Here is a 15,445-nt window from a genome sequence, read left to right as displayed (position 1 = left end):
GTGCCTTGCATTCAGGGCCCACCTGGAAGCCATTCAGTGTGAGCTGCAGCACTCATTTCTCGCGTTAAAGAAGCAGGCAATAAAGTCCCCTTGTGCCAGTAGATGGCACTCGGTTAATGACCTACACACACTTATGAGCCAATTCTGCAGTATTCTGCACAATTTCCACAGTAAATACAGAGCCTGCAGCACTTTCTGTCTGCTCTATGGAAGAGGCAGCATTTTGTTGACAGAAGATACCCAGCCCCATCCCTACACCCTTTGCTTCACATATGAGGGAAGTTCAGCTCCTCTCTGTACTGACCTAACCTGCGCTGGTTGATGCTCATCTTGCCCATCTGCAGCCACTCCTAGGCACAGACAGGAGGATAACTCCCTGCTTACCAGCCATCCCTCTCCTCACATATTCATCTGCAGCACACAACTGTTGCAGGACCATTTTGCCTTGGAGACAAACAGAAGGGTGGGCAGGTTGGACTTGAGGAAGAAGTTGGACAATTACTGTTCAAAGGAGAAGGTGGCAACTTGTAGAATCTCTCTCTCCTAGACAAAAAACTCATCTGAAGAAAATCTTGCTTCTAAGAGCAAAGCAAGGTGCTGTAAGTTTTGAGTTACACATGGCCACCACTCAACACCAGCACACCCTGAAACCTCCATCTCTCTTTTGCAAGAACTCAGGCCCCACGCACCAGAAATGCAGAATCTTGGCAAGGCACTTCCTTACTGGACCAAGCATGATCTACAATAAGATTTCAGTTCTGTCACACTGATTCAGAACAAAACAGTCGATCCTTTTGAAAACATGACACGAAGCCAGAGTTCTTCACTTAAAAAAAAAAAATAGCTTTACAACAGACATTCTCTTCAATAAAATTGTCAGTTCTACTAAGGCATTTCTCAGGCACTCAGCAGACAGTTGAAGGGCAACTTCACGGCAATTTTAATTCACAGAGACATTGTACCTGCAACATGACTATATTCTTGCAGACATCATCCTAATTAAGACCACTTCTTACCTCCTAAGAGGCAGCCTTGACTATGGGCACCACTGGATGTCTTCAAACAGAAGGTATTTCCTCTGAAAGCTGCTTTCCTGTGTCACTGAATAGCAGACATCTCACTTGTTTGCTTACAAAACCTTTCTCCTTTGGATTAGAAAGTAGCAAAGAATCCTCCTTCACCTTGATCCCATTTTGCTATAGTATCATGCTTTAAATGACTTTATGTTAAGTATGTAGGACAGGAGAAAAGAAAAATAAAAAAGAAGAATGAAAGAAGGCTCTTGGAAAATAGTGTGGAGTGCCTCCACTAGAATGAATATAAACTAGACACCCAGAGGCAAGAGGGGGTGACAGTTTCCACATGCTCATGCTTTTTTTGGTTATCCCAATAAATAGCATTACTTTGATGTCCTGCCCAGACTGAGGTGGCCAATAACAGACTGCAAGCTGCATCCCATCAATTATGACAGCTAAATTCTCCTTTGAGGAATATTATTCACAGAACACAACTCAGGGCACACAGAGCTGAAATTCCAGGTCTGTCATAAAAGGATGAGACAGTTTATTGATTTCTCAGTTTGGAAAAAGCCAGCCTCCAACCAGAAAGCTGATTTTTCTCCATCAGAGACTGAAAACACTTAATTCTGGTAGCTATAAAGCTTTCAAGTAATGAGGCTTCAGGCTGCATACCCAAACAAAATCCATTAAATGGTACACTTAATATAGCATAAAAAATGCATAAGCATTCAAATGAAGTTTAACAAAAATCTAACCCACTTGGAGTAACTGAAATTTTGCTAAAGCTCTAATAGAGCTTGAATTTATTCAATTCAAGTCAGTGGAAAGCTACAAACAATGTTGTTCAGAGCAGGAATGAAAAACTTTTTCCATTACACAGCAGGTGCCTATTCGAATTTTCCAGTCCTGTGAATATATGATTTATGGTTGGAGTGACAGATTCAAAATCTGGCCTGGAGAGTGACTGCTGTACATGTATTTCACTTTGGGGAAGTAACTTCAAATTCTAAGTACTGGCAAAGGCTCTCCCCCTCCCTCAGTCTGCCTTCTGTGCATGTGTAAAATGCCCTCTAATGAGCACAGATTAGATCACAAGCTGAGTATGTCAACAGCAAAATTGTTGTGAAAAGGCAAATGACTAAGACAGAAAAAGGAGGAAAGTCTCTATTGTGCAAAACTTATCCTTCTTCCCTGCTCTACACTAGTTTTAGCAGTGTGTCTACTTTTAGGAGCCATAGTGTAAGAAAGCTTGTCACCAATATCAAGCAATCCAAAATAAGTTATTAAAATCAAGAGTTGGAAAACTTGCATAGAAATATACACAATATCCCACAACTGTCAGGAATATAATTGTCACAGGTATTTTAGTAAAAAAGTTATTTTTTCTTATGCATTTTTCCATAAGCACGAGCATAAAAAGTGATAAGCCAAAAATTCAGACAATATTTTTGTACACAAATGTAAGCTCATTTAAAAAATATATATATTTAATACCTCTACATCTGGCCATAAGCTCACAAGTGCTTGACCATACAGAAAAAGACAAATATTAATGGAACATCACTATGAAACATTGCAGTGGACCATGCTGCTGTTAAAACCATGAAGAGCTGGCAAATACAAAGAGGACTCCTTCTGGTGTCCAAATAAAAACTTTGGATTCCAGTTCCCACTTCTGGATAAGTTACTGCTTTCTCCTGTGTCACTGTGTGGCTCTGTCTTTGAGGTATGTGATAGGGCAGGGGCTTTGTAAACACAAGAGGCCACAAACCCCAGGTGTTTTTACTGCTTCTGCAGCTGTGCAAGCTGCACAGAAGTGGTTGGTCGAAGCTCAAATGCTGAAGCAATTTCAGCCTTATTTTCTATAAGAGTTGCTTTTCACCTCTTACTTGCTATTGATTTTGAGTGACCTTAGCGTCCATTTGTGAAAGAGCAATGATGCCTCTCATCCCACACCCATTTGAAATGGCTGATATCAGCAGGCTTTCTACAACTGTAAAGCAGATACATGGCTGTGCGCTTTTATTTGTGGATTTGTGCATTCAACCAAGTGGCTTTTCATGGCTTCACAATGCCCCTCTCAAAAATTCTTTGGGACTGTTTGGCTGTAAAGACACACCAGAGTAATTTGTATAGACCTCTGGGCAGTGTCAGAGTGATTATCAGTGCCTGGGTGCAGCAGACAGCTGCTGCTGCTGCTGAGAAAACGGACCTTGGTGGTGAAGCTGACTGCATCCAGGTTTTGGGAAGTGTTTAGCCACCCCTAAGGTATAATTGGGATAAAGGTACCTTTATCTTCTCAGTAGCATCATCCTTGGCCTTCCCCTGCCAAGCAGCATCGTCTTTTGCCACCTTCCCTCCATTTTCCAAGCATCACCAAGCTGAGAGGGACTGTTCTGCCACGCACAGCTGGCCCATCTACCCTGCTGAGGCAGCAGCAGTGCAGCTTTAGCCAAGCAGCTTCAGCAGAAGGTATCTGGGGCTTCTAGTGCTTTAACACCAGCCGGCAACAAAGTACCACACAGCTGCTTCTCACTCTCCCCTCACACCCACCAGTGGGAGGAGAATCAGCAAGAAAATGTAAATATTATGGGGTGAAATACGAAAAATTTAACCAGGACTCCAGGAAATGTCTCCCATATTCTCCCCTGACACTCTGTCCATAATAGAAGCAACATACAGAAGAGACACCCCCACAAAGTGGCTTGTAGGAGCACAATGAATTAGGCTTTGGTTTATGAAACCTTTCCAATTATTCACTGAAATGTTCCTATTCCCTGCCTTCACTGGCTGTAGGATGAAGCCCTAAATCCATACAAAGCTACCCCACACCGGCAGTTCTTAAAACGTTCTGTTTGTTAAATCTCTCTAACGAATGGCTTATTTCCCTTGTCCCACCACACAGTTTCTGGTACAGATATGCTTTTTCTCTTAGTAGGTCAGGCCAAAAGGCTTGGATAGTAAGTTTGTCAGAAACTACTGACTTGCAATCTTCTTTGATGAAGGTTATTTGTACCCACTGAATGCAATGTCCATGCTGCAAAATTTGACAGATGAAACCTGTTATGTTGACTTTTTAAAATTAGTTTTCTAGAAGAGGTTGAGCAAGCAAAGAGGCACTTAAATTAGCACTTCATTGAGCTAATATACTACAATTTTACTGAGGTAATTAAAGATAGAACAATCTGATGATCACATTAAGGTCATGAGTAAAATCAAATCGATACATCAAGAAGTTCAAGTGATAAAATCATCAACAGATCAGGATGTAAAATCTAACAACACATTGCAGTAAATGTAAACTTTTTTGTTCAAATCTTCCTTTGGAAGAGGGCATAAAACAAATTTCTTCCTAGTTTGAAGCCTCAACCCCACTTTCAGCACGAAGTGCACTGACCTGACTGAGGAAAAGCACAGATGGATGGATGCTTATGTCCTACAGCATGACTTCAATGTTAGTTCTGGTCTAATGTTCTTGCAAGCAGCTTTAAGCAAGCACCATGTTTTAGACACTTTTCTGCCTCCTCTCATTCCAGGAAGTGTGCTGGAGTGCTGTATCCTTTTGGATGGACCCTTTTATGATTCTAGCCAAGCCAAGAGAAATAACTTGCTCCACTAAACTCATCTAGACAGTTGCAAAGAACACCTGTGATAAAAGAATGGCCATACTCTAACTTCTACTATGTTTGTCTCAAAACAATTTCCCTGTCCCTTAACAACTGATTTCTTTCCCTGCCCTTACACCTGGCCTGCCAGACATATGTCCATGACTAAATTATGCTTTGGATAATATCTAGGAGGAGATACATAATATCTATGTAGGGGGTTACAGAACTCCCTCTATGCTGGGAGTTCTGTAACCCCCTACCCAATCTCACCTCTCTTCTTCCCTAAGGGATCAAGACACCTTTAGGAATACAGACAACATTCATTTTATCTTTTTCTGATGCATGGGATAGACTGTCCATTCTTTCCAATAAAAGTGAAGGATAATTATTTTCTTCTTCGGTACCACAACAAAGGCTTCTAAATCATACACAGAAAGAGTTTTGGGTAGCACTGCTTTTTAACACAGTGAAATCTACCATTAATTAGGCCACAGGACACCACTTGAGCCAGTGATCTGAGAGCAAGTGCCAGTCCCAGAAACACACACCTCACTCAGGCTCTGCTTTGTTCTATCAGCACCTCGGCAGAAGTGGGACTGTTAGGAATGTAACCAGGAATGTGACAACAACAGACTGTTACACACAGAAAGGGGTAGCTTCAAAAGACTCACCATAAGGAGCCCACAGGATGTGAAAGGAGTCCAGCCAGCAGCCAGCTATTGAACCACCTAGAAGGCATATGCAGTGATAGTTTGAACTGTAGGGACATTCCCCACTGTGAACTTTCACCCTGGGACAGATCTTGGCTATACCATTTTCTCTCACTTTTCCAAGCAAAAGGTATCATAGTTTATGAGTTACCACAGAAGTAAAAGTAAAACCTTGCTAGCAAATGAAAGCTGTGATTTATTAATTTTACTCCTCGCTTACCTGTACATCACTGACCTAATTTTCATGGCATTGCTTCCTTTCACAGAAGAGGTAACAAGAAGCCTTGCATCCACCAACCCAGCCCCACAGTACTGATACCCTGCACCACTGTTGGGATAGATATTCATTGCCTTGCACCAACTCGAGCTGCCAAGTCAGGACACCCAAGATGCCTCTCTGAAAATGAACTTTTGCAGCTATTTTCTTGTGATAAGGATGAAGGAGAGACCATAGAAGAGCATGTTGATGAAGGGGGTGTTCATCTTGCCCTGTCATTCTGGTTCCCTTCTTATAACACATGATTAATAAATGAGGTACAAGGCTGTTTGAAAGCAGTTCACAGAAGAAACAACAGATTGGGTAAGACCAGTGTGCCCTCAAGTCCATCATCTTGTGTCTGATAATGACTACTCATAAGATACTCAGAGGAAAATGAAGAAATACTGCTGTAGACAAGTTTGACTAAATTTATATTCTGTAAAACCCCTCCTTTTTATCTCAAGCTATTTGTTTAACCTTGAGGTGCAAGGTCAAGTAAATCTTCCATGATGAATTCTGCACTGCTCATAAAGTTTTCATTTTTAGGACTCTAAAACCTTCTCCTTTTCCAGAACTTTTTTTTTGTCTACGACAGCTTAAAGTCTGGTGCAGATCAGAATGTACTCCTTATTCTTAAACTAACTCAACTATTATTTGTGGTAAGCCTCCTCATTTACAGTGGAAGCCACTATCTCAGTCTACTTATATTCTTAAGTCACTTTTTGAACAGTGTGCTGTTTCCTGAATGCATTAGCACACACAGAACTGGTAGTTGACTTATATTGTCTGTCATGCACACATTGCTGTCTGCTACAAATATGCTGCGAATTATCAACATTCCTGACTTCTTGATAAAAAATGAGGAATTAATCTAATGAATGCCAAGAGTGGTTCATGTCAAAATGCTCTTGGTGTTATGATCCATCACGTAAGATTAAACAGAGGTATCCTGTGAATCAGATTAATTTCAGTCAGTGGTCATGATGCAAATTCTTTCACTGAATAGCTTTCCTCGACCTGGGCTACAGTGGCTTTCTGTGTTTGGATCTACTTGTTCTGGTCATGGTTGTATGTGCTGTTTCTGATCATATCACAACCAGCTGTGTAGTTACCAGACAAAGCAAATGCTATACACCTCCGATTGACTACAGAAATAACTGTGCCTTTCAGCAAATCAAACACAGGGCTACAGATATTAACCCTGCAAGTATCCAGCAGAAATATTTTTAATCTAAGGTGGGAGAGGATCATAAATAATTTACAAGGAGTTATGACTTTATATTATCTGAGTAATATATCTGGGGGGAAGAACTAGAATCAGTGGTGTGGGTTATTCCCCTCTGAGATGTGTAATAAATTTCTTACATTATAATCTGTTGTGAAAAATATTCTGGTTGTCACGCTCCATACACTGAAGGCATTCTAAGTGGCCTGCCACTGAGTCCCCATTGGATGATAACACTGTCCAAATTTCTCATCATTTCACACTTTCACTCCATAGCTGTGTGCTTGTTACAGCCTGCTGCTATAAAAGTGATTTTTAATGGAAAAGATCTGACAGAAACTTTATGCTTTCTTGACAAAATTTTTATTGGGCTGAATACTGGAATATTACTGACGTAGCTTTGGACAGGCAGCTATGAACTGGGGAATTGCTCTGGGAAGAAGGTGTGGAGAAAGCTTTTATTACTATCCTTACATCCCTGAAATGAAATGTCCTCAGAGCAGAGGAAGGAGCTTGAATGCTGCTATCAAAGGACAGTATGATCCCCTAGGGCTTATCACCACTTTCATTGTCAGGAAGAAGGGAAGTCACATATTTTTTCTCCAGAAGTTTAACACACCCCAAAATTTCATGACCCATTATCACCATAATACATAAATACATCTTGTAGTCACCCTAGCTGATGCTTTCAAAGTGGGAAGTGGGCAGGGACTAAAGAGTCCTGAACACATGGGCACACTCCTCTACCTCTCCCCAATGAACGTGGGATTCAGGCCCTGTTGCACCTCCTTGCCCTCAGCCACCTGGTGTTCCAATGCAGGGCTAAATCTCACACTGTAACTATGCAAACTAAAGCCAAGTGTGAAGCCAGGCAGCACCAACTGTCCTAATTACTGACAACCAAAATCCCCTCCACATCTTTGTCCTCTCTCCCCATAGCAGCATGCCCTTGCACACTTCCTTGTGCTAACAGAAGTGTTTCAGAACACCAAAGACAAGAAAAGACCAAAAAGGGGGGAAAAAAAGACCCAGAAGCCATTTTTTTCAGCAGCAGGGTTGTAGCAGTCATTGGTTAACTTGCTCAGCTGCAGTGAAATGAAGTAAACAGCAGCACCTCAAAGCAAGCAAGTTTAATGGTAGTAAAACTCCGTAACAAACCTCAGGGAGTTAAGCACAGTTGTAATCATAGTCAGTCTGACCTTCAGAAGTTCTGACTCACTCCTGCTGACTTCTGAGAAGTAGGACACTTACTTAGTTTCACCAGGAAAATTTTAATGTTGAAGTCTAACATTCAGATGCAGCCCAAAGATGTTAGGTCCGGATTTATGGAAGTATTTAAGGGCTTAAAGATGCAGATACAGACAGCAGCAGAATTTTGAAAAATGCCTAAGTACCTCATATTATGAAAATCCTCTGAAAATCACACTAGCTAGATATCTTTATCTTGAAGCTTCTAATACTGAAATGACCAAAGTTAACAGTCCCTCAACACTCCCTTGCAAATACTGCTGAAAATCTGGCCTTAAGGAGCCAAGGGCTTTTTAAAAGACTTGAGACTTTGGCTCAGACACTGAGAAGGATTTACATGGCTATAGGACATGTAGATACTTTCCTGTCTTAAATCTGGCCCTTGGTGTACATATTGCTTTTTTCCTGTTTTTTTTAAATAGTTGTGCATTTCTGTAGCTAATAATGAGGTATGAAAATGCCAATGCTACTTTTGGTGGCATCTGTAAGCTGAAAAAAAGATAAACACTTAAAAGAGCTTTTTGATAAAGCCAGATTGACAGTAATTGAAATTATGTGCTTAATCAAAAGTTCTGCATAAAGCAGCAGACTGTATAGAGGCCTCTCACTGTTCACTAAGTATATGTTGACCTAGTAGAAATCAGTATCTATTGAAATAAAGATTAATTAAAATTTATAAGCAGAACTTAAAACTGTGAGCTGTCCCCCAGGGGGCTACCCTCTTGTATGAAAAGTGTCCTTCACCAGTAGAAATATTTCAGAAATTTCAGCTAAGAAATGAAGAGCATGCAGACCGATCCTTTAATTCAGAATATGGCCTTTTGGTCTAAAGACTTCTAACAGATCTCCTATGACTTGGAAAGGATTCACACTCCTCTCAATGTCATCGGCTCAGCTTTGCGGCATAAGAACGTCACATGGCCCTTTGATTCACTCTGTGCAGCTCGAACAGCAAGAGGACAGTCATTTATCTCAAAAATCACTTGACTACTTGATTACTTAACACAGCTTCCAAAAAAAACCCAAAAAAACCACCAACCAAACAAAAAAACAACTCAAACACCCACTTGCTAAAATCATTATTTCCCTCTTGTCTCATGAGCACTGGCACAAGCCTGTTTACCTCATGTGCTTGCCATACTGTGGATTACAGCAACACAGAATTGCTGGCAGGTATTAGAGGCACTTCTCTGTCAGTAGTCAAGATACAGATACACTATTCAGTACCTACAAGTAAACAGGGCTGTGTTACTGCATTAAAGGACATTTAAAAGGAAATTGTCAACTGCACATTGCCCACTGAAAGAACTGAATATAAGGCTGGCTCTTGCTGCTCATAGTAGCCCTAAAAGCTGTGACAGCAACACACCATTTGCATTGTCCAGAACAAAGCCCTGCTCACTGGAATAGCAGGGAAACACGAGAAGAGATGTAACAGCATCTGATCATGTCTGAGAAGCCTTTGCTCTGTGATAGTCTTGTTACAGTACTCACTGGGTGTCAAGCCTCTTTGCTGTGAGTTAGTGGTGTGAGGTTTTATGGATACAAGTAGACCAGTGAGGCAGCAACCACTTGGACACCTGTCACCAGGAGCCCAAAGTGGTGAAAGCCCAGGGCCCAGATTTACTTTCCTGACAAACTGTGTCACAGGAGTTGCTTCATGCTGCCAGCATTTATATGTCACAGGCAGGTCTGTCTGGAAAACAAAAACTGTATTTCATCACAAACACTCAGGCTCTGACATTTGGTTCTGTTGCACAAACAAGAGGATATGAAGAACTTTCACAGAAAAATTCTGAAGCAACATGCAAGCTAAATATGTTTTTCCAGAATAGCTGAAGCAACTTCCTGGGATACAAAAGGCAAAGAAGAAAAACACACAGCACTACAAATGCAGCTGAAAGCAGTCCTGCCAAATATCCACAAACTATTGAATCAGTCACTTTGTCCCCGTCAGTGTCTAAGTAGCCATTGTGTCCATGAAGAAGAAACCCAGCAAGACAGACTGCAATAAAGTTTAAAAAAAATTCAAGACCCTGTTCCAAATTATGGTAAGCAGATCTTTATGTCTGGCAGCTGTGGGCAAGAATGCCAACTAACTAGTTGTGCAGAGAAGCCTCTCTTCTTTTACTGGCTCTGGCCAGATATATCATATTGGATCTGAAGTAAACCTGGTTTTGAAAAAATTCTGATTCAGAGTCTCATCAACCCATTGGATTTGAGAGAGGATTTTCTCCTCTTCTAAACATCAACTGGAACCATTAAGAAATGTCACTTAATAGACTCAAAGGCAGTCAGGAAGAGAAACCAAGGCTAGCAAAAATCTCAGCAGCAATATAAAAAGCAAAAGAACAGCAATTCAAGGGAATTTATGTTTTCATTTATTATCATAGTACCTTTCTCTACTCAGAGGGAGATTGAAAATAAATGACATGCTCAAGTGAAATACAGAATGGATCAGGTTTTTGTGTTGTGAATATAAAATTGTGTCTGCTTTAAAGTACTCTGGGAGAACTAAAGCTTCAGATGAAATTCTGTGTTTTCATTTTCACGTGAAGATGCTGCTACAATGGCAAGAGGCTATGTACTTTGGAGATCAGAGAAGAGAGTTCTAGGGTGATTTACTTTAAATCAGTTGACTAACCCCTCACCAATCAGCCCACAGCCAGTCTACTGGCTGAGAAGTTAGCTCCATTAGAGAGTTCTGTACTGACAGGCTTAAGCTGCAAAGCACAGAGGTGTAGAACCCATGTCTTAATTCACAGATGGATCAAAAACTGCTTAAAAACATGGATTTAGACTAAACATTCCACTCAGGATCCCACCTCTGACAACAGCCAGTATGGATGATTAGGAATGTAGATGTGGGGACTTACTGTGTTTAAGAGAGTTTTCTCCTAATAATGGCCATGTAGAGTTAAAAAATCTTCTCATTAGGAGGTTACACGGGGACTGCGCTGTTTACTCGTCAGATATTAACACAAATTTCTCTAATGCCAACTCCATAGCATCCTGAGGCACCAAGATGCATGCAGCATAATTAAAACCTGGTATAGAGAAAGACTTCCTCTTGGTTTTGTCATTTCTCTTCCCAGCTAATGAGTCGTAGTCAAATCAGTCTCTTCTGAGGGCATTCAGCATTGCATGGAGCCTTTTACCACCTGGTCAGCCAGGTTAATGCACTAATTGAGGTTATTTGTGCATGTTTCACAAGCTAAACTCAACTTCACCTAAATACCAGTCTGACTGGCAAAGAGTGAAAGGGCTAAGTGGTTTGGAGGGGCGACCTCTGCTGACCTTTAGCTATGGGCCAGCTACTTTGTTACTAAGGAAGAAGCTTGAGACAGCAGGGTATGGTGTGAAGGGGCAAAAGGTCTCACACTGATTTCTCACCACTTCATAGCTTCTGTATTTGTGGCCCACACTGTGGAAAACGTGGTCTCCCTCCTCCTCCTCTACTGGTTGGCTGAGTCACTCATAACCCTGTTTCTGCCTCAGAATAATAAACCTTGCCCTTTCATAGCTTGCAAATGCCCTGAAAGCCCTTCTGCTGTTGAACCAAGAGAGGTGAGTCAGAAAAGCTGTCTGAAACAGGCTGAATTTGATGGCCCTCCAAGCCCTCTGCAAGAGCCATTTTCTGGGAAAGTTGACAGGTTTTCAGAGATAATGGTGATTAATGCAATGACAATTTGTGTGTGTGGAGCTGAGTCACTGGCTCACCAGTTTCATTTGCTGCTGCTGAGCAACCACTTTCTAGAGTTGCTGAGCGTATTATGTTGTTGGAAGGTTTAGTACATGTCATCATGCCACGAACTCCTGGGTCAGCTTTGTACTGTGATAAGAAAAGGAGCAGCTCAGAAACAATCATCATAGGCCAACAAATTCAGTTTGTAATGCTCCCAGGAGAAATTAGCCTATACAGAGCTCTGAGCTGCTGTGCAATGACACCTACTGAGATCCCAAAAGACAGCATTTTGGGGGATCTGTGCCCTTCTGTCACAAACTTCTATGCGTGAAAATCACAGGAAGGATTAACAATCCCTGAAACACCAACCATTAGCAAAAAAAGACTACAGACTGCTTGACTTGTGTCCAATAACCATTAAAACCATGCTTAAAGGGATGGACATCCAAGAGACACTGTGCTCCTTAAATCCCTGCTATTTCCAGGGCAAGTCTTCCCCAGTACATATGAAATCCCACTAAGGTTTTAACTTAATCTTCCCAGGTAACTTTATATACGTCCTCTCTCCAGCTCTTCTCCACACCCCCCTCCTCTCCCCACCCAAAAAAAGCTCTTTAAAAGTTTATTTTCTTAATACAAATGACATAGATTGTTTTGAACCCACAGGCTCACTGAGTGGTCTAAATAGATGTAGATGGAATGAGCGGGGCAGCAAGATGGGGAGGTAGGCTTGCAGTAGGCTGGCAGCACCCATGTGCCACCCCTGAGCCAAACAGAACTTAGTGACTTGGGAATAAAGATCTGGTTACTCTACCATGATGCACAGCCAGCTGTGACCACTGTCAGGAAACAAGAATACACGCTGTGGGAAAAATAAAAAAGAAAACTTGCCTATCCTCAGGGCTCAGGAAGAGAAAACTGTTATTCAGAACCACTTTGTTAGCAAACCCAGAACAGCCAGAAAGAGTCAAGGATCTTTTTACTCCTATTCAAAATTTGGGTTGTATTTCACAGGAGGAAGAAGCAGAAAACAGAGGGTGAAAGCACAGATTAACTTTGACCTATCCCACATTGCAGCAAAGGTTGCTTTCCTCAATTTCCATTTCAGAAGGCACCCACAGGACCAACTGAGCTTACTGCCTCATTGTGACCCTGAGATGCTGTGGCTGATTTGCAAAATAAAAAATTATGTGTCTGTGTGCAGCAGATCAATAGCAGAACTGAGGGCCCAGACCACTGCCTCCCAATCCTAGCAACAAACCACTGGCATTCTCACCGGCTTTTCCTCCTTCATGTACTTGCAGAGTTGCAAAGTCCTTGCACTGATTCACAACCATCTGTATTTAGGTATTTTTTGCCAGTGACGCCTCTTCGTGTTCCAAGCCACAAAGCTTGGAAGAAGGTATGTCTGGAGTTTCTTATGTGATGAATCAAAATCCACCCTCGTACCTCTACCAGGTAACACTGACTGGAAAGCAAATCTGGTATTTTGATATACTTGATGTGTTTGTTTTTGTAAAGCCCACACAGACAGACATGGTAAATGACAAACTGTTTTTCCACTGCTTTCTGCCAGGTAAGTAAGGCTTCCCTCTTCCTTGGTAAACAACTTGTGTTATGATCAGCATGGGACATGCATATACGAATTTTATAGCTTTGGTGATTCACTTCCAAATCTTTTGTTATTACATTAAAGCATTCACTGAAAGATATAATGGTTAATATTTGTCTTTGATATGCTTGCTTTGTCTAAATTAAAGAACAGTTTGTTGATTACAATTTCAAACTCTGCAAGTGAAACTTCACACTCCTGCAAATACATCTCCAGTTGTTATACAAATTTGTATGTTTCACACACTATACACAAAATAACCAGACATTCTGTAGCAAAAATTCACTGTCAGGTGATAACTGAGAACACAGTCCAAAGGAAGACTAAATTACTAATATAGTTAAATACACTTATCAATTATACTAAAGCTTACTGAATCCACATGTGCACGAGCAGTTCTTGAAATCAGAGTAATTTTAGAAGGATTCTAAATGAAGTTGCTTTAAGGGAGTGAGGGAGGTCACTGTCACGCTCAGTTGGAAATGGTAGCCTGAACTGCCAATCCACTGGCTGGAAATCTAAAAGCAGCAGATCCTGCAGGGCTCTGCTGTCCGGAAGAAAAGGTCTACCTCATGCCCTTGTCTTGTCACAACACCCTACACAGAAGATCTATCCCCTCGCAGATGTCAGAAGAAATTTCATCCCCATCCTCAAGCTCTGACCCTACAATGAACTTTCCTTACCTGTATCAAGTCCTCCATCACCAGATGCTGGCTGGGAATGAGATTTTAATGAGGTCTGAGCCCCTCTGTATGACAAACTGTCTTTCAAACTGTTACATGATAAATGTTATTGTCAGTGCTGTGGATTACATTCCTTAAATTACATGACAAAACCAGGCAGCATGGAAGGACGATGGTCATATCTGTCAATATGGGTGCACACAATTGATTCAGTCCTACTGCTTTTTGAAATTTCTTGTTCTAATGGGAAGGACAAGAACTTGAAACTATAAACTCCTGTTTGTCTTGCATGACTTCAGATATGGGGAAAAAACCCCAAGAGATATCAGAACCAATTCATATTTGGGTGGTTGGATAATGTATATAAAAAGGCCTCTGTTTTAAATCCTTTAGTTTCATGGATGACATACATTGTTTAGACTGTAATTAGACTGGAATTGCACCTCCTACTCCCCTGACTATTCACTCACCAGCATTTGCTGTGGTTGCATTCACATTCATTTTCTACTCCCTCTCTATGGATACTTTTGGCAAGTGAATTTCCTGGCAAGGATATTATGGAAGCAGCAAGTTTTAATTTAACATCGGAGAACACAGACAGAAAGTGTCTTTAAAACTCATAAACACAAACTATGCATAGCAGAAACTTGCTTTAAAGAACTACTCTCATTATACTCTGGACTCAGTAAAGCGCTGAGGAACATACCTGTAAGCATTTTATGAAGTCCCTTTGAGTTCTCTGTTTTAATATTTTCCTGAACTGGAACCTCCATCTGGGGAGAGAAACAATACCTTGCTGTAAGTGATGTGCCTAATAAAAATGAATCAGCACAGCTTGCATTTTGATTGCCAATTACTTGCAATCAACTGCTTAGAAAAACTCGTGGATCAAGGAAATGCTTAGAAATATTCATTAAAAATAGTTGTGAACACTTTCAAGTTTATACAGAAAGAATATCTATAAACAATTCAGTTGAATATAGGAAAGAAAACTTAAAATTGTTGCCAAATAAGCCATGAGATGAGACTTCAGGTGCTTTATTAGTTTCTATTCTATCAGTGATTTACTTAGCTCTTATTGTAAGGCTACACAAACTAAAAATTCACCTTGCTGTTTGAATCTCTAACACTGCAATTAATACCACTGGCTAGTTTTGGAATATGTTACAATAAAATGTTTTATTTGAATGCATCTATATTCACCATCAAAAAACTTCATTAAGTCTCAGTTACAACTGCTACTCAGAATTGAAGTTAGGCAGAATGTATCATAAATACTGAAGGAAAAATTAAGCCTATAAAAAGCATGGCAAGTAATAGAAAGGGAAGCAAGATAAATATTCAAAGCCATTTCCATTTCATGCACACTTCTGAATGAGAGTGGAAAGTACCAAAA

General features: G+C 40.8%; 1 long non-coding RNA gene across 1 annotated transcript in view; it reads right to left on the bottom strand.

Annotated features, from left to right (window-relative positions):
* LOC104697215 overlaps positions 1-14,825 on the bottom strand; it is a 477,817-nt gene extending 462,992 nt beyond the window's left edge. Inside the window, exon 1 of the long non-coding RNA XR_005601811.1 lies at positions 14,756-14,825. This is a non-coding gene — a long non-coding RNA (uncharacterized LOC104697215). The remainder of the gene's footprint in view (positions 1-14,755) is intronic.
* Positions 14,826-15,445: the final 620 nt, after the last annotated feature.

Source organism: Corvus cornix, chromosome 4 (assembly GCF_000738735.6).
Source record: "Corvus cornix cornix isolate S_Up_H32 chromosome 4, ASM73873v5, whole genome shotgun sequence".
Lineage (NCBI taxonomy): Eukaryota > Metazoa > Chordata > Aves > Passeriformes > Corvidae > Corvus > Corvus cornix.
Note: the sequence above shows the minus strand (reverse complement) of the source record. Positions and strands in the feature narration are given on the sequence as shown.